General features: G+C 32.5%; 1 long non-coding RNA gene and 1 other non-coding gene across 2 annotated transcripts; one reads left to right on the top strand and one right to left on the bottom strand.

Annotated features, from left to right (window-relative positions):
* Positions 1–9859: 9859 nt before the first annotated feature.
* LOC143254672 (U5 spliceosomal RNA) lies at positions 9860–9977 on the top strand. The gene has a single exon (XR_013030319.1). It is a non-coding gene; the product is annotated as a U5 spliceosomal RNA (small nuclear RNA).
* Positions 9978–14055: 4078 nt separating this feature from the next.
* LOC143251959 (uncharacterized) lies at positions 14056–18592 on the bottom strand. Its single transcript, XR_013028773.1, has 3 exons — positions 18067–18592; positions 16922–17021; positions 14056–14325 (listed from the first exon to the last, which is right to left on the bottom strand). It is a non-coding gene; the product is annotated as an uncharacterized LOC143251959 (long non-coding RNA).
* Positions 18593–19586: the final 994 nt, after the last annotated feature.

Below are 19586 nucleotides of genomic sequence, written 5' to 3'. Positions count from 1 at the left end.
AGTTAATATTTATTTTCCATAACAACTCCTGTCTTGTTTTAAAATTTCTTGTTGGTATTTTTTAATTCTTTAACGTATTAATAAGCTAACGCGTGAATAAAACCAATGTTTTTTTTTTGGTTGTTCTTCATCTACTGGCCTATAGATTTCAAAGACCGCTGACAAAACAGCCGGCACATGCAATATATTTATATTCCGTTAAGTACATATAGCATGCGTTCGGAAGACACTATTGTGCTATTAGGCGCACTACTTAACCGTAAGACGAAAAGAATGGTAACCACAATAGTAGGAGAAGCGACGGAATATGCTGTGTGAAATTAAATAAGAATTTCTATCTTTCACTGAGTTAAACGAAAGGAGCCAAAGACAATATAGTGCAATTTGAAAATCATTCTTATTTAAATTGAAAAGAATCAAATTGTTTGTTGTTAAGCGCATAGTACATAATGGAATATATGCGCTCTAGGTACCATGAGTATCAAAACTTGACTTTTAGCGTTATAATGTTTCAGTTTTACCGTCGAGTCACTGGGAATATAATTCAATTGACTAGCACAGCAAGACACAAGACAGCTCTGTTCTCTGAAACGAGAGAGATGTCAACAGAAGAAGCAGTTTCAGAAAATACAAGTGTGGAAGCGTACAATAACTAGTTAAGTTTTTTAAAGCAGTTCATTTCAAGGGCAAAACTGTACCGTTGAATTAGAGAAAATGAACTAGCAATCGTTTTTCAAATGATAAAACCTTTTAGAGTTGAAATTCACTTTACGTTAGTTTTTTTCATTTTATTGTTTATATAAAAAAATCGTATGTCTTCGTTTTAGTTTATTTCAAAATCATTAGTGTTTATGGATTTCACGAATGTTTTTATGCGAATAATATAATACTCCTAGTATTCTACAGAAAAGTTATAATTTGTTTGAACACAACAAAGGTAATACGTCTTTGCGACATAAAGTTTTGTCAATTTTTAACCAATCATTGTTTCTCAACGTCGATTGTTCTGGTGTAATGAAATTACCTGTAGCTAAAATTTCAAAGACGAAATTTGAGGAAACATAGGTCGCTATTTTATCACGCTATGAAATACATTTTTTCAGTTTTTATCAATTGTAAAACACAGAAAGTGTTACTAGAAGAAGAGATGGCTGTGAATAGTTTGTGCTACAACTGGAGTCCTTATTTTCATTTAAATATACGCAAAATACGCTTTATCATTTTGTACTTCAATGAATCATGATGTTGGAAGGGTTGCATATAATTTATAGTTAGTGTTATTGCAGCAAGATCTATCAATAATATGAAACGTCAATGAATTGACAGTAGTCTTAATGGTTAGTGTAGTGCCAATAAGGTTACATTTCGTGACCTTATGTGTATTTATTTATATGTGCATGTGTGTGTTTTGAGATTTATGAAGAGAAATACTGAAATTTCATTCAAGTTTAAATTTCAAGCCCATCTCTTAGAAATTTAGACTTTGAGGTTTATATTAATAAATAAAATTTTATCCACTTTTGAAGCAGGTAATGGGCAAATTGTTAATTTAAGGCCTAAGAATCTAAATGTTAAATATGGCATACAGAGGTAATAAATGTTGATAAGATGACAATAATTAACCTTTAGCACTATATTGCCTCAGTAGATATTCCATTAAATACACTAATTACCGAATGTTGTTTTTTTAACTTAGTATATAACTTGCTCTGATTAGAAGTTAATGTTAATATATTATGTCATTATTGAAACATCGCAAAAATCAGTTCCCAAAACATCAGTAAAAATCTTATTGGTACTCCAGTGGAAGTAACACCAAACTTAAAAGGCCCAAGTCATTAAAGAATTATGAACTTCTTCAACGATTCCAATTCTCTAGTTCCGGGTACTTACGTATGTATGAGATGCTAATTAACCAATTGTCTAAACCTACTTGGGATCATTTTAAAACTTATTCCATAATGCCTCAAATAAACAATACCATCACGGGGATCGAACCACGAAATTTAGCGTTGTAAGACCGTACAAATACCGCGAACACATTTTGGGGCGGTTCAATGGAGAAAAATGTGTTTATTTAACAAGCACATAGTAGAAACTATCTTTATAACACACCTCCGGATCGCAAGTGCGGAGCGCGATTTTAAGGCAACCGGAAACACTTCTTATGTTTAATATTTAAGTATTTTATATTAAACACAGGAAATGTTTCCCGTTGACAGCAGTAGCTGATTAAAAATATCTGTTTAACTTGAGTTTATATCAAACTCCGATATACATTAAAAGAGGCCTAGCATGGCTACAAATAGCCCTCGTGTAGCTTTGCTCGCATTCAAATAATGATTTATTTGAATTTCGTGCAAAGCTACACGAGGGCTATCTGCGCTAGTCGTCCCTTATTTAGCAGTGTTAGACTTGAGAGAGGGAAGCTAGTCAACACTAACCACCGCTCACTCTTGGGCAACTCTTTTATCAAAGAATAGGGGGATTGACCGTAACATTGTAACGTCCCCACGGCTGAAAGGGCGAGCATGTTTGGTACGACGTGGATTTGAACTCGCGACCCTTAGATTACGAGTCCAACGCCTTAACCTACCTGGCATGCCGGGCCATAAATCTACCGATTTACAACGTTAAAATCAGAAATTCGATTCCCCACGGTGGGCTCAACAAGATGTGGCTTTGCTCTAAGTTAAACAAAAACGCACTTATCAATTTTAAGTGCCACATAAATGAAAATTCCTGTACAACTTCTAAAATTCAGGTTTCTCATATATACTTTTCTTTTACAGTGCAATCGTTTCATTTTTAATCATTTAAGTGTGTTTGCTGCTTAGCATTTCTTTTTTCATCTACATTTTTATCTCACTAAGAAGTGATACTTAGAACGTAACATCAGTTCTTGAAATCTATCACTACGCCGTCTTCTTCTTGGAATATTCGTTAAAAGTAAATTTGAAGTGAACGTTTAATTATTTACTTACGACTTAATATTTTTCTGTTAAACCCCATTTCAACTGGTAAAAACGCATGAACACGTTTAAACAACTAAATAAGCTTTATAGTGTCATATTTAAGAACGTCTCAATCAAGAGTTTTGCAAAGTTTAACAATAAACATTTATAAATGGACGGTTTAATCGTTTAACGTTAATATTTTCTTTATTTTAAAATAGTTCTTAAGAGAAGGGATAATTACAGCGTTTTGTATGTCGTTTAACAAATACAAAAGTCTCCATTGAAACATTTCCTTATCTTGTTTACTCTGGTGTCCTTTTTTATTTTCTTTTTAATATGCACGTCAATTTGTGCTAACGCCATCTTTATTGAATTTATTTATTGTACATATTATGGTCTGTATGAATGTTTGATAAATTTAAAATAACATGCAAGGCATTATGGTATCAGAAATGAAAAAGAACATTAGCACAGAGTGGATATCTCAGTTGCACAACAGCATATCTACAAACGTAAATGCAGAAACGCTAAATTCAGGATTTCGTTTCCCCTCGATGAACTCAGCAGATAACCCAATATAGCTTTGCTATAAGAAAACACACACATACAAACACTTGTTACCTGGGCAGAGCACAGACAACCCAGTGAGTAGCTTTGTTCTTTAACAAACGAACAAAGCACTTCTTTGTTCAACAAAGTTGCTTCTTTCTTAGAACTATATAAAAGTGGAAAAACCCAAAGAGAGGCTAACTAATTGCTGCGAAGTATTGAACACAACTATAAAATGTTTTAAACTATACAAAACTAACCAAAGATTAAACCGAAGTAGTAATTAAATAAGATAGGTACATAATTAAATGGTCTGATATACTCTGGTGGTCAGGTTGTTCAACTCGCAATCTGCGGGTCACATTATTGAAACTTGTACCGAACATGCTAGTTTTTTTAGTCGTTGGGGAATTTTATTATTACGAACAAAGCTGCACAATGTGTTGACCATGGTTATCGAAACCCAGTTTCTAAAGCTGTAAGCCCGGAGGCATACCGCTGTGCCACTGGAGGGGGATAATTCTTTCGTACATATTTGTAATGTTGACCGTTGTTAGATAAGTTTCTCGTTTGTTTGGAAGTTTGCACAAAGCTGCACAGGAGCTACCTGCGTTAGCCCTCCCTAATTTAGCAGCTAACCATCAACACCCACTGCCAATTCTTGGGTTACTCTTTTATCAACGAATAGTGGGATTGACTGTAACGTTATAATGCCCTCACAATTAAAAGGATAAACATGTTTGACGAGACAAGGATTCGATCCCGCGACTCGCAGTTGTGAGATACGTTTTTGCAATCGTGAATTTACCCTTGTTGATCCTATGTCACTTTCTTTTGGTGATATAGATTTTTAGTTATGAATAAATGTGCTGAATAGTCAGATATGAAAAATTAAATTACTTATGGTTTGCAGTGCGTATTCATAGGCTGAAGCTCTCTCTATATTTAGTAATACCAATAAACAGTTCATTATATTCATGAAATTTGGAATGTTGTAATAGAATTTTAAAAAAAGTACCAGAAATCGGAATTTTTTATTAAATTTTACACTTTATTTTGTAATGCAGCGCTTGATGACTTTTGATACTATTTCGTTCAGTGACATTTCTTTAGTCAGCAGAAAATAATGCAAATACGCCTTTGTAGAACTTAACAAAGAAACAGTTGAATTTTAAAAGGATTATTAATGCCGATGAATCTGTTAAACGTATGACTAGCAATGTGCATTAAGTGTTAAGTTATTTGTACTTGAAAAATTGAAGCTGCTAAAAAAGAAACCGTATTAAAAATGTGCTTGATCGTTCTGAACTGATTTCTTTTTTGTTTTCCTGTGAAATTTCTTACAAAAGATGACAGTTATTTGGTTTTAAAAGATAAGTACACAGAGCATAAAAACTGTTTTACTTTCAGCCGATAACGTATTATATTATAGGAGATTCGCTCAGTTACAGTTGCTCGTAATCGATTCAGACGATATTTATCTATTTTAAGTACAATAAAAACAATATCTCTTTAAAATATTTATTCCAGTAAGAAACAGATATTATTCTCATGTTATTAGGTTGTCCAGGAATAAATGTTGGAATTCTCACGATCACATTTAAAAGCTGAATATTGAGTAACTTATCATTGATTGGATGGGTAAATCCAACGTTTGTTGCTTACAAGGTGTCTTAATTGCCTGTTGTTTGAACTCTACTCGGAGTGAGTTTTGCAACCCTCAAGGCAGCATGGAAAGGACGTTTGTTTGATTTTTCCTCTATAACTTCAAACTTGGACGGAAACTATCGAAACTACACGTAACATCAACCAGGCATCTGACCATGGATCTATTACTGAACATACAATTCAGCGTTGGTTCCAAAGGTTTCAACATGGAAAGTCTTGAAGACCATGAAGGTCGTGGAAGGAAGCCATCCTAAGATGAAAACACATCAAGGGAAGTAATTGAGACAGATCCTCGCACAACAGTGCGTGAGCTTGCAGAAAAGCTAGGCAAAAGCAAATCAAGCATTGCCAACCACTTGAGTGCGAATGGAAAGACGATAAAGTTGGATAAGTGGGTTCTGCATGAGCTAAATGAAGATCAACAAAATCTGCGTTATAAGACCTGTCAAGGATGATTTTTCAAAAATTGAACGAATGAGGAATCAAGGTTCTGCCTCATCCACCTTATTCCCCAGACCATTCCCCCTAGAGATTTTCATTTTTTTCAAGCACTTTGGCAACCTTTTGAACAATAAACGCTTTCTAAACCAGGTAACTGCAGAAGAAGCTTTCAGGGAGCTCACTGACCTTAGAAACTCTGATTTCTACAGCAGAGGCATAAACAGCATTGTTACACGTTGGCAAAAATTTGTTGAAGCAAATGGTGCTTAACTTTGATTAAAGCATCCTTTACAACACTGGTTTATAGTTTTTCTAAATTTCGCAGTTCAAAAACGACATTTATTTCTGGACAACCTAAAATGTAGAGTGTCAAGATTAATATTCTACAAACACTAATATTATTAATGGGATCAAAAAAATTCTACAAATAGCGTTTCTCAAAATGTTTCTGCTGTTCCCCTTTTTAAAAATCAGACAAATTCATGGAGCCTCATAATCTTGGATACATGAAGTGTAGAAATACCAAGAGAGTTATTCTGTATACACCAGACATAATAAGTACACCATAGGCAGTGCGATGCAACTGAATAAATATACCAGAAGTTCAGATGTCAATTTCAGAGATAATTTTTAATCAAGAAACAGATGACTTATTTTTTTTTACTAATAAATTAAACTTTTAATATTGCATGTATTGTTTTCATGTTTACTCTGACTTATTGCAGTTACGGGAATCAGTAAAAAAAATGCAGTGATGTTTTCGGCTTTCTTCCATTTTCCAATCAATGCAGTCTAAACTATCGTCTTTAAATTTTCCAGGATTTAATTTTTATTTCTAACGATGTCTCTTTTTGCTTCTGTTATCCTTACTTCTATGGGCACACCAGCTGTAATTGGATACTCTCATTTGAAATAATCAGTTGTTTGCTGAAAAACAAAACAGGCAGACAATAAAGCAGTATTGAATATAAAACAAAACAAAAACTCTTGGATGAGGTCCAATAAGATAAGTCTTTCGTGTTTCCCATTATTATAGTTTTCAACAATCTTGGAGGGCGTCGTACAGTTGGCAATTTGTCTTCTCATATTTTGTTTTCAGTAACTCTAAATCTTAACTTGAATAGCTCTTTGTTAGTCAAAGAGAAAACATTTTGGATGCAGTTGTTTATTCTCTTCATCTCAGTCTGCGAGTTTTCTCTTTTGTACTAAAACTTTTCCATCTATATATCTGAAGGATTAATTAATATCTCATTACTTTTGTTTTTGTAATTTAACTCTCGTTTCTTTTCTTAGTAGGCATCACGATTGTTTGTTTGTTTTTGAATTTCGCACAAAGCTACTCGAGGGCTATCTGTGCTAGCCGTCCCCAATTTAGCAGTGTAAGACTAGAGGGAAGGCAGCTAGTCATCACCACCCACCACCAACTCTTGGGCTACTCTTTCACCAACGAATAGTGGGATTGACCGTCACATCATAACGCCCCCTCGCCTGAAAGGGCGAGCATGTTTGGCGCGACCGGGATGCGAACCCGCGACCCTCAGATTACGAGTCGCACGCCTTAACACTTAACACGCTTGGCCATGCCGGGCCAGGCATCACGAACTGGCGTTTTTAAAGGAAACTTTAAAACAGTAATTTATTTTTCATTAAATATAAAATGATAAATTAAAGAGTGTGCGTGTGTTTTCTTATACTAAAGCCACATCGGGATATCTGCTGAGCCCACCGAGAGGAATCTAACCCCTGATTTGAGCGTTGTAAACCCGTAGACTTGCCTCTGTACTAACGGGGTGCGAATTGAAGAGAGCAATTAAGTGCCTTGAAAAAAAAAACTGTTTTTACTTGTTTGGTACTTTACGTTATAACTATATAAGAAGATTTAAAGATTTCGTATGCTATAGAGTATAGACATTAACATATGGAAGTATATCCCAGCTATCATTTATATTATTAATTAAAAGAATAATCACAATTTTGCGAATCTTTTGATATTAGCGCAAAATTAATCATTGGGTTATTCGTACTTTACCATCCACGAGGACTCGAACCTCGGATTTTAACATTGTAAGTCAAGAAACTTACAACTGACCAACATGGAAATGCGTTTGAAATATAGATAATTAACAGTTTCTTTATTTTAAGTTTTTGTTTCATAAACTTTAATTTTAAAATTTTCATTACTTATTAATATTAACCTAAGTAAAACCCCATAACAGACAAAGAAATTATAAAATAATGCTGGCATTCAAATAATGATTGGTTTGAATTTCGTGCAAAGCTACACGAGGGCTATCTGCGCTAGCCGTCCCTAATTTAGCAGTGTCAGACTAGAGGGAAGGCAGCTAGTCATCACCACCCACCGCCAACTCTTGGGCTACTCTTTTACCAACGAATAGTGCAATTGACCGTCACATTATACACCCCCACGGCTGAGAGAGCGAACATGTTTAGCGCGACGCGGGCGCGAACCCGCGACCCTCGGATTACGAGTCGCACGCCTTACGCGCTTCGCCATGTTTAGCTCAGGCCAAAATGAAGTGTACTATCCTTCACATGTCACTATAAACCTTATAAAAGATGATCTAAATATATCGAAATGACGTTTACTTTCCACAGAAGATCTTTAACCAGAATCCTCCATTTGTTTTTATATGAATTATCTCTGTTTAAGATAAACATAAGTGTCTGATGTTTATTTATAACAGATTTCGACGAAAACTTTCATATCTATATTTATCTATCTACATACATATATAAAGCTGAGTTGTCCCCTCTGTCTGATGTCATAAGTTGTTGTGAGGACCTGGCTGGATACTCCAAACATATAAAACTAAAATACTTTCATACCTTAATATACTCCTCATTCATAGTACAACTATTAAGTACTCTAATGACAATTATTACGTACGGTTGTTTGTTTTTTAATTTCGCGCAAAGCTACACGAGGGCTATCTGCACTAGATAAAGCTTCATAGATAAAGCATAGAAAAAGCTTCAAGCCCCATTACGGATACCGTTTGTTTAAGTACCACAACTTTCTTCAGGTTTAAAAGCAGTAAACTATAATCATAGGCAACTGTACAAGTGGAAGTGTCTAATTCAGCATTAGATTGAGCTGGTAAATGTCTTTTAAAAAGTAACAATTACTCCAATACTGACACTTGATGCTTAACAATGGGATAAAAACAAAACAAGAAAACAGTCAACTAACTTAAAATAATTTAATATTAAAACTACCAATATTTTGTAAGAAAATATGTTGAGAATTCATTGATCAATACTTAAGTTAGATAACACTCAAGACATTACAAAGTTAATGTGGACTTTTTGAATCATTAAAACATAAACATAGGTTGAAGTACTTTCATGTCACGTGAACTACAGAGAATAACACACCACGAGCAAAAGTAGTACCACCAAACTACTAAAATTAATCATTCAAAGAGACTTCTGTTTCTATATTGCTTTTCATAAAATTTTGGTGAACGGCAGACTTTGTTGTTTGTTCGACCCAAATGTTTTTCACACCAAACGATGTCAAACAACGATCACGTCTTTTCGGAGAAACTTCAACCTCAAGTAGTATTAAATGTAATTAGACTTTGAGAAATTTGGATGTTGTTCTGAGTAACGCCGTTTCACGGGCATACGAAAACAAATAAATACGTTTCATACAGTGTTTGGTTATTGATGTTTCTGATTATCATAAGGTTTGAAAGTAAATTCCCAGATGTTTGAGAAATTATTCAGTTATTATGATAGTTAAACAGCTAGTTTAGTGATCAGATTTAAAAGTAAAATATGGTTTACCCCCGATTATATCTAGCGTTTTACGCTTATCTTTAAAGGTTATTTTGGTCCTTTAATTCAGCACAAATCCTGAAACATCAAATTAAATTTTGCGTGTAACAAGATAGCAGAAGATATTAGTCTCACTCTAAACCACAGTTTTAATGTTCTCATCTAAAAATGCATAGTTCCCTCCCCTTTTCAGACGGTAAGGATGAACTTGTCCACGGCGGATATTGTTATCATTTTGAGAAGTTTGGTACGTTTTTCACAATACAATTGGCATTTTCATTAAAAACAAAAACAATGTAATAAAATGATATAACATAAAAGTTGTGTTACATTTTAAGAAGTGTGAAGGTGAATTCCATATAACGATGTCTAAATCCTGTAACACCGACGAAACATTTAGAAAGTATCGATATAAGTAGAGGCGTTTGGGACAAATTACTTTAATGCTCAGGTTTCCCTTCATTTCGTATTAATCTTTCGCCTTTTACTAAAGATTACCGTGGAGGGGAACATTACAATGAGCCTATAGGCAAATTTTTGAAGTCTCACATTGGTGAGACAACAATCTATTAACAAGAATAGAATTGAAAAAGTGACTGTTGTGTACACTTTGGTGGTGCATGCATTTTAGTAAGTTGTTGTTATGAGTATTACGTTTTATTTCTCGATGAAATACTGGGTATAGGAGAAACGTTTTTAATATTAAACATATATTTAGCATTATAACTGTTTCGATAGTGGGATTATGCAAGCTTCAACAAATGTGGAATAAATATAAATATTGTAATCATGTTTTATAAATATCATTTTCTGATGTAATTTTCCAAAATATTAAAGATGATAACGCAAAAATAAAAGGGCCCAGCATTAGTGAGACAAAAATACTTGAATAAGAGGAAACTGGGTCTGTTTTGATCTTGTAATGCGACAACTGCCACGACTTCTATATTCAAGCAGAAAAATACAAAACATTCAGTGATAAACGAAAAAATAATTCAATTTAAGTAAGACGTTTGTTTCTTCCTAATTTTTAAAAATATCCTTAATAGAAAAATGTGAATATTATTTTCAAAATATATGAAACTGAATTATAAGCAAAATAGGAAAAACTATTTGTACCCTTGCACCTAATAGATGTCACAAATCTTCAGAAAAATAGAAAACATTTGTTAAAGCAATTTCACCTTGTTACTGATATAACACTTTAACAAAACATTAAATGTTTATTTACATTTGTTGTATCCCCAAAACGCTATTACTCTTGAGGAAAACTGACAAACACAATCTGTTAATTTTCTTGTTCTGGAGTGGTACTGGCTCTCATAAACAACTTCATGTAACACATTTCAACATATATTTAGAGATATTTGATTTTTACTCTATTAATAATATTTTACTACATCTCTGATTGACACTCTAAATGGTTGTAAAGATTCCACCCATCTGCCAGTTCCACGAAAGGATGCTGTGTGAAAAAAATAATAAAAAAACATCTGTTTAATAAAAGTGATTATTATACATCATACACATTATGTTAAATTAGTCTGTAAACAGTGCTGAGTAAAAATGTTAGGACAAGGGAATCCTTGGTCATTCTTTCCATTTTATGAGTTCAAGTTTGAAATTTTTCATTGTATGTCAGGCAGAAGAAGGGTGAAAAATACTTATCTCACCACACAGCACCTACTATGAAACATGGGAGAAGCAGTGTGATAGTTTGGGGGTGTGTTTATGATGAGATGACAGGAGATATTTCAAAAAACATTGAACAATAGACCAGCACAAGTATTGATCCATCACAGAGCATCCAGTGGTTTGTATGTTTGGCAACTGATTCTAGTACCAAGAAGATAATAACTTCAAAACCTCATCCAAACCATACAGAAATTACTTAGCTAAGAAACAAGCTGCTGGAGTCATTCAAATAACACAGTTACCCACACAGAGCCCCTATCTCAACCTAACTGAACAGATCTGGGATATGATAGATTAAAAACTTTACAAATCAAAAGTTACTTCCAAAGAAACTTTATGACAGTGTATGAAGGCCACATGGAGCAAAATCTTATAGGATACTTTGACTAAATATCTTGTAACAATACCTGAAAGACTGTCTGCAGTTATTAAAGCAAAAAGTGGAACACATAAAATATTAAGTGTTTACTGAACTCAAGCACTTCCACTGAGTTTCTGTTATATTAAATATAAAGATTAATATAACTGAGGTTTCACCTTCCACTGTTCTTTTCATGGAGCCTGAAATCTAATTTTTGACCTTATCCTAACACTTTAGTATAGTACTGTAATATGAGTTTAATATTTTTAAAGGGTATCACATTCTAAAGACATACTGACAACTGAAGATTATTAAGTAATTCCATATGTAAAACTCCAACTCCCTAACAATATGATTTTATAAACAAGGTCAAATCAAGTGTTCTGTAAGTAATACAACTCTTCTAGCAGAATATATAACAATTCACATTTAACAATCCTCTGTAAGAAAATGTCTTAAAGTTTGCAATTTCTATGATAAAAATGTTATATATACTTTACCATAAAAGTATAAGAAATAGAAAATTACAAAAAGTTAAAAATGGAAAATTCATTACACGTTACCAGTCCTACGCGAGTCTATCTATAACTTCAAAAATTACCAGCTTCTTCTAACATAAAATAATATATCATAAAACTTGAAGAACTCCCAGCAGGTACCAAAATCACATAAACGACAAAAACAAAAATTAGAAGATACTTCTAACTGTTTCTCAAACCATTAATAAAATGTATTTCTTCATTAATTATTAGAAATATATTAAACTCCTTTATCGCCAGCTTCAAAATATTTGTTTTCCATTACAAGTTAACAACATTAATAATGAAATCATCTACCTTTATAATGTATATGTTTTTGTATTCAAAACAACAGTATGATGTTGTATCTTTACCATATTAAAATCTATATAGATTTGTATGAATGGTCTTTATTTATAAGAGTTTCATAACCCTCTGACATGACTCTTATTAAAATTTTTGTTAATGCATGACACTGCAGGTATGTCATTTCTTTCTATTTGCATTTGGAAGGCTTCAACATGTGACATGATGGGCTGATTGGTAACGTTTTGGTATAACTTCCTCTTCAAGACATTATATGGTACAATTCATTCATAGCACCAACAACTTAGAATTTGTTTTTGATACAATAGATCTGAAATCCCTCACAATATACTTATTTTATAAATATCAGATACTTGAGATTATGAAACTACAAACTGTAATAATGGCTAATGCGAAAATTTGTGGAAATACAACAAACACACAAGTAACTCTTACTAGCGAAAAACAAATTGTACCTTATTAAATTTATAATATAATAGTTATTAATATTTTTCTAGAACAGAACAGTTGTTTTTTTTTCTTCTTCTAAACTAGTTTACAATGTACGCCATGTTAATTTTTGAATAAGGGCAATGGCAAATACTAATAATGTCAAGTTTTTGTCATGAAAAATATAAATAGAGAACTAGGTCTTAGATAAACTATACAAAATATTGTCAAAATCAAGTGTGATTTGTAATGAATGAAAAACGCATTAAAATTGAAAGTATATGAATATAAGGTCCAACAACATTTTGAGTTTTGTAATATGAGAAAATATATCTCAGGAACATTGCTATCAAGTACAACCACATTTATCAGTTAGAGATCAACTGAAGTAAAGGTGAATGGATGGACGTAAATATAATAACAAGTTTTACAAAGTAAAAATATTCACCTAAAGTTGGTCAGTTTTTCTGCAGTAAAACTTGATATTGTGTGGAATTATGGATATTACAAAATTAACATATATGAAACTATGAGCAATTTATACCATACCTTTAAGAGTTCAGAGGCAGTGTAACTTTTATTTATTTCCACTTCTAAACACTTAACCAAAAAATCTTGGAGATAGGTTATCTCTATTTTCAATGTCTGGCTTCCAATTTGTTAGTATTAAGTTATATATCTGAAAAGTAGTGTTAACTTGATGACTAAATCAATAACTTAAAAACAGAAAATAATTCTGATAATAAAAATATTTAAGTATACATAATGAAAAATTATAACCAATACTGTTAGTTACACTAGCATTACAGAGACAGAATATACCTTACTTATAAAACACAAAAATGCTATCTGCTTCATACAACATTATGTTGTACATGTACATTCAATAATTGCATGTTTGTTACTGTAAACAATGTTGTCAAATGTTCCTTGTTGTTATAATCATTATATTCAATAAAACTATGTACGAATAATGTGCAAAGACTTCTTTTTGTCTTTATTACATATATTTCCTGTAGTTGGTGAAAGACAGTCTGTATAAAATATACAGTTGTGTTTTAAAGTACGATAGTGTAGCTTTTAAGAATGTGGGTATTGTGAAACCCAAATTATTAATACCTTGAAATTGTTCATGAAAGACTTTAATTTTATTCACTGGAAAAGTCTCTTAAATTTACTAAAACAAACTTTAATATCATTATAATACCAAAGTCTTTCATTTTCTATCTAATTTAGTTCTTTTATAACTTCTAAAACATAAACAATGTGAAAAGAAGAAAAATAGGAGACATACATAGGAGGAGAAAATTGAAATTCAATCTACTCTTACTCCTTGGCTGTAAGCACTGGTTACCAACACTTACCATGTCAAGAATTTTTATCATGATAAGGAGGTTGACCATCAATCATTTGAGTCGCTGTAATACCTAGTGACCAGGTTTCAACCTCGGGTCCATACATTTTTCTTATTATTATTTCTGGAGCCATCTATTGAAGGGTGTCAACCACTGACGTTCATTCATTTCATCCAAGGGATATTTTGGCACATAATCCAAAATCAGCAGTTTGATGGAGAAAACTAAAGTTTTCATGAGAAGGAAGAGGAAAACAAAAATAAGTTGTACAGAACTTCTAGTCAGCCTCACAAAATCGACTTAAGGTGTATTAATAATTTTTTACAGTTTTGTTGTCAGTTCATCAGGTTAAATGTAGGTAACAAAATTTAAAGATTTCTAAAACTAGTTAACCTTATCCAGCCAGGTATATTATATTATTTATTATGAAGGCACATGACAACATTAACTTCTCATTATTTTTGTTCAGACTTACAACAAAATAAAATTATATTGTCATTTGTTTCAGATAAATTAATAAAAAATTATTCAATTGGTTAACTATAATTTCAATTTATTCTGGTCCTATTGATAATATTGATTGTAAAATAGAAGTATTTAAACATCCAAATGTACAAATAAAACTTGTCAACATACAAATCTGCTTAGTTCCAGAACAAATAGTTTGTAATAAAATATTTATTTTTGAAATTACTGGTATTACAAATGTAAAATATAATTAAGTAACAAAATTCATGAGTTAAACATGGAAAATTAACAAAATATTTAAAACCAACTGGCTTGAAATTGGTTATAAAAACAAATGTTGGTGTTGTTTTTACATTGTTCTTAGTTTCTCCATTGTGGCTCAGAATCAAAGGTGTATGAGAAACAGTATTTCAAATCTATCTTTTGTATCCTACAAGTAAGAGCCAAACAAGTTTTTCATTCAATATTAGAACTCATCAGTTTGGTTAGATGGTGAGATACAAAAGTTTCTCTGAAACACTATTTATACATGTGGTATAAAACATTAAATATTTCAATATAAATGATGTAAACTTCTGAAATATTGTACAAGTTAAAAGTTATTATAAAACAAGTTAACTGTAGATGTATTTCATTTTTCATATTCCTCTTAACTTGTTTATTGTGGTTCAAAATTAGAGGTTTATAAAAGATATAGAAAAGTAAATACATCTGTAGTTAACTTGTTTTATAACAATGTATACTTGAAATATTAAACTTTAGACAAACATGTTTTGAAAATTACTTTATATTTTTCATTTGCTATTAGTATATTACTGGCTCATAGAACTTTGAGACAGATGTTACTTTCCATTAATATACATCAGGTCAACTCATATGTAATGCCCAAAAATTTAATACAGAGAGTGCATCATCATTTCTGTCTTTGTAAAAGGCTTTAATTACTAAAATAAAAATGTTCAGACAAATAAAATAAACTAACCAAACTCCAATTTTTCAGATCATTAATCAGATAAATCCTTATAAAGATGGATGTGTCTGAGGAGCACATTAGGCATATAATGCTGTATGAGTTTAAAAAGGCAATAGTGAAGCAGAAACTACACAAAACATTCAAGGTGTTTATGGTACGGAGTCTCTCAGTGAAATAAAATGTCGAAGGTGGTTTCAGAAGTTCAAATGAAGTGGCTCCAGCTTAAGTGATGTCCTACGTTGAAGTCATCCTGTTGAGTTTAATGATGACTTGCTGCTGGCTCCACTTGATGAAGATTGTGCTGTAACAGTTGAAGAACTAGCATAGAAACATAATTCAACCCATTCAACAGTTCTCCATCATCTGCAAGAACTTGGAAGGGTGTCAAAATGTGGAAAATGGGTCCCCCATGATTTGACAAAAGCCAACCTTAGAGCAAGAGTGAACATTCGCACTTCTCTGCACTCTTGTGAGCATAACTCAACTTTTTTGGTCAGGTTAGTGACTGGAGATAAAAAATGGATATGTTATGAAAACGTAAAGTGCTGCAGTCAATGGCTCAGAGCAGGTTAACTGACTAAAGCACAGCCTAAAATGGACCTCCATCCTAGGAAATTCATGTTAAGCATTTAGTTGGATATTGTTGGCGTGATACATTTTGAGTTGCTGCCAGCCAATGTAACAATTACATCAGACTTCTATTGTCAACAATTAGAGCACTTGAGTGTTGCACTGAAAGAAAAGAGGTCTGCTTTGATTCATCATAAATATGCTGTGTATCACACCAGAATAATGCATGGCCCCACACAGCAAGGGTCACATCTTCAACCATTAAAGAGGTAAGCTGGGTAAACTTCAACATCCTCCTTATTCTCCAGACCTTGCCCCATCTAAGTGTCACCTATTCTGAAGATTGCAGAACTATCTTGATGGAAAAGACCTTGGAACACATGAAAATGTCAGAACTACCCTTTCTTCATTAATTTTCTCCAAACCCCAAGATTTTTTATAGAAGTGGCATTCAGAAGCTTGTGAATCATTGGCAGAAAGTAATTAATAATGATGAAACATGCATTATTGATTAAATAATATTAAAAGCATTTGAAATCCTTTCTCTTTCTCTGAACCTAAAATCAAACATTTAACAGCCACCTTCTAAATATTCCATAAAAACAAAATTTAATATTACACTTGAAAAATAAACTATCAAATTAATATTAGTTTTCAATTAGCAAATAATAACTCAAACTTTTGTTTTATTTGAACTAATGTGTTGTCAGAAGGTCAAGTAATCTATGATAAAAGAAAAGTGTTAGAAACAAGCTGAAGTACTTAGAACTACACATGTTCACAAAGTCATTATATGTCTAAAAACTGACCTAGTTTTATACTGCAGTCCCTTCCAAGTAAAATGTTACCACTTTTAATGCCTTTGTGAATTACATCGTTAATACGTAGAAACTCTATTCCTTTGAGAACCTAAAGGAAATATGAAAATATTTTAAATATATTAAGATATCTGTATAAGTTTAGTGTGTTTGTTGTATTCAACACTTTATATATAATGATATTTGGATACAACAGTACAAACATGAAGTGAAAGAAAAAAATATTAAAGCTTGTTTATATTGATAACTACCAGAAGTACCTGGCTTTGTTCGGGTTATTAGGTTAATACACTAGTTGTTTTACTATCTATTGTCAAGAGTAAAGTGTGGGCTTTGCAGGTTGAGACAAACAACTTTGAGTGACTGCCCCTGGACAACTTTAAACCTAAATCATTTCTGAATTAAAGTATTTTTAGTAAAAAAGAAACGTCTTTAATCTATGGATACTCTAATTTAAGAAACTAATAAATATTTTCCAATTTTGGTTTTTATATATTTCATTTATACTTTCAGTACATAGACTAATATATTACACTGTACTTTTGTTACTGAGCAACATTACATTAAAAATGTGGTTGTAAAGCACTATTACCAAATCACATTGTTTATCCTATATATTAGATGTTGTTATTAGGTTTATATGGTTTGCTTTAAAAAATAACAATATTAAAAACACTACAGATCAGTTTGTTTGTTTTGAATTTCGCATGGGCCAGGCCTGGCTAAGTGTGTTAAGGCATGCGACTTGTAATCTGAGGGTCGAGGGTTCGCATCCCTGTCTCGCCAAACATGCTCGCCCTCGCAGCCGTGAGGGCATTATAATGTGATGGTCAATCCCACTATTCGTTAGTAAAAGAGTAGCCCAAGAGTTGGCGGTGAGTGGTGATGACTAGCTGCCTTCCCTCTAGTCTTACACTGGTAAATTAAGGACAGCTAGCACAGATAACTCTCGAGTAGCTTTGGTTTGAACTTCACACAGAGCTACTCGAGGGCTATCTGTGCTACACCTAACCAGGTGCAGAGTGGCCAGGCTGTGACAGACCACACTCGTTCTGTTAAGAGCTGACATTCACACAGAGGTAAAATAAGGATCATACTATCTTAATCTTAAGTTCAAAAAACAAAAGAGATCTCACCCCCAGACTGCGGGACATGGCACATGTTGCGAGTATAAAATGACATATCGATTCAGAAACTCGAAATCAGGATTTGAAAATATGTCTACCATAGAAAAGTCAGCAGTAAAACATAGATAGAGTATAAGTGAGGATGGAAGATAGACATCTGGAAAACGTTGTTAATTGGTTCTACTCTAAATTGTCCCAGCATAGCCAGATGGTAAAGGCACTTGACTCGTAATCTGAGGGTCGAGGGCTTGAATCCCCGTCACACCAAACATGCTCGCACTGTCAGTCGTGTGGGCGTTATAAAGTTACAGACGATTCCACTATTCATTGGTAAAAGAGTAGCCGGTGGTGACTGAATATCTTCCCTGTAGACTTACACTGCTAAATTATGGATGGCTAACGTAGATAGTCCTCGTGTGACTTTGCATGAAATTGAAAACAAACCAAATTTCCACAAATCAGAATAATAAATTATCATCTAATGAGGTCATTAGTGATTTAATAACAAAACAAGGAACATGCACATTATCTGATATTGTTTTTATACAGTTTTTGATTCCGTACCAATACCTACAGCTAGTGTATATAATAAATAATTTTATTTGTGTTTCTGTTTTACAGTACTTGATTATGTTTATTTTAAGTGAAACTTTTAAACTACCTGGATTTCATGGACAGGATCTATCAAATGCACTTCTCATCTGAATATGTATTACACTTCATTTTTAGTGATTTGGGTGAAAAAAATATTTATTTAATACAACTTATCAGTCAAAATGTTTTTATTCAGTACTTTTTCTTATACTTAAATTTTAATCGCGTTTTAAGCTAATATCATGATCGGATCTGTCATTTAGCAAAACTACTTTTAATTTGCATAAAAATTACTTATTTGAATGTTCTCAAACATAATTGTAATTTTGTGTTGGATGATGGAAACAATTGAGCATTTACCATTAAACTTCTTGTGCATGTATCAAATTTAAGATGTTCACCTTTTCACCCTTCAATAATAGTGTATGTATTTAATACATGAATGCGTGCTATTTATGTCTATTTTGTTTCAAAGTTACGATAACAATTTTGAAAAAAACGTTACGTTCTTGACCTTTCAGTTTCACAGTATTTTACTTTTTAATATTACTGTTAATTTCAAAAGTTTATCGTGGTTACAATTTTTAACATCTTCAGTAGTATGTCTTATAGTTTTAAAGATAAAGGTTTATGTCACTTCAAAAATTTTTTTCTTAATTCAACGTCGAAACCTGTTCAGTTATTATATCAAGCCTTTTATTTCTATTTAGAACAAGACGAGTACCACGGATTTCTTTGTAATTAGCGCTTACAGGCATTTCTTTCTCTACACGAAACAGACGAGTAATAGCTGCGTAACATGTTAGAAGCAAAGCTTTTACTACGAATTTCTTTGAAAGACATAATCATACTTTAATTTTGCATAATTTTTAATACATGATGCCCGGTGCAAGTCGTATATACACAGATAGGTAATAAATTATCCAAAAAATAAA

Source organism: Tachypleus tridentatus, chromosome 6 (assembly GCF_004210375.1).
Source record: "Tachypleus tridentatus isolate NWPU-2018 chromosome 6, ASM421037v1, whole genome shotgun sequence".
NCBI lineage: Eukaryota > Metazoa > Arthropoda > Merostomata > Xiphosura > Limulidae > Tachypleus > Tachypleus tridentatus.
Note: the sequence above shows the minus strand (reverse complement) of the source record. Positions and strands in the feature narration are given on the sequence as shown.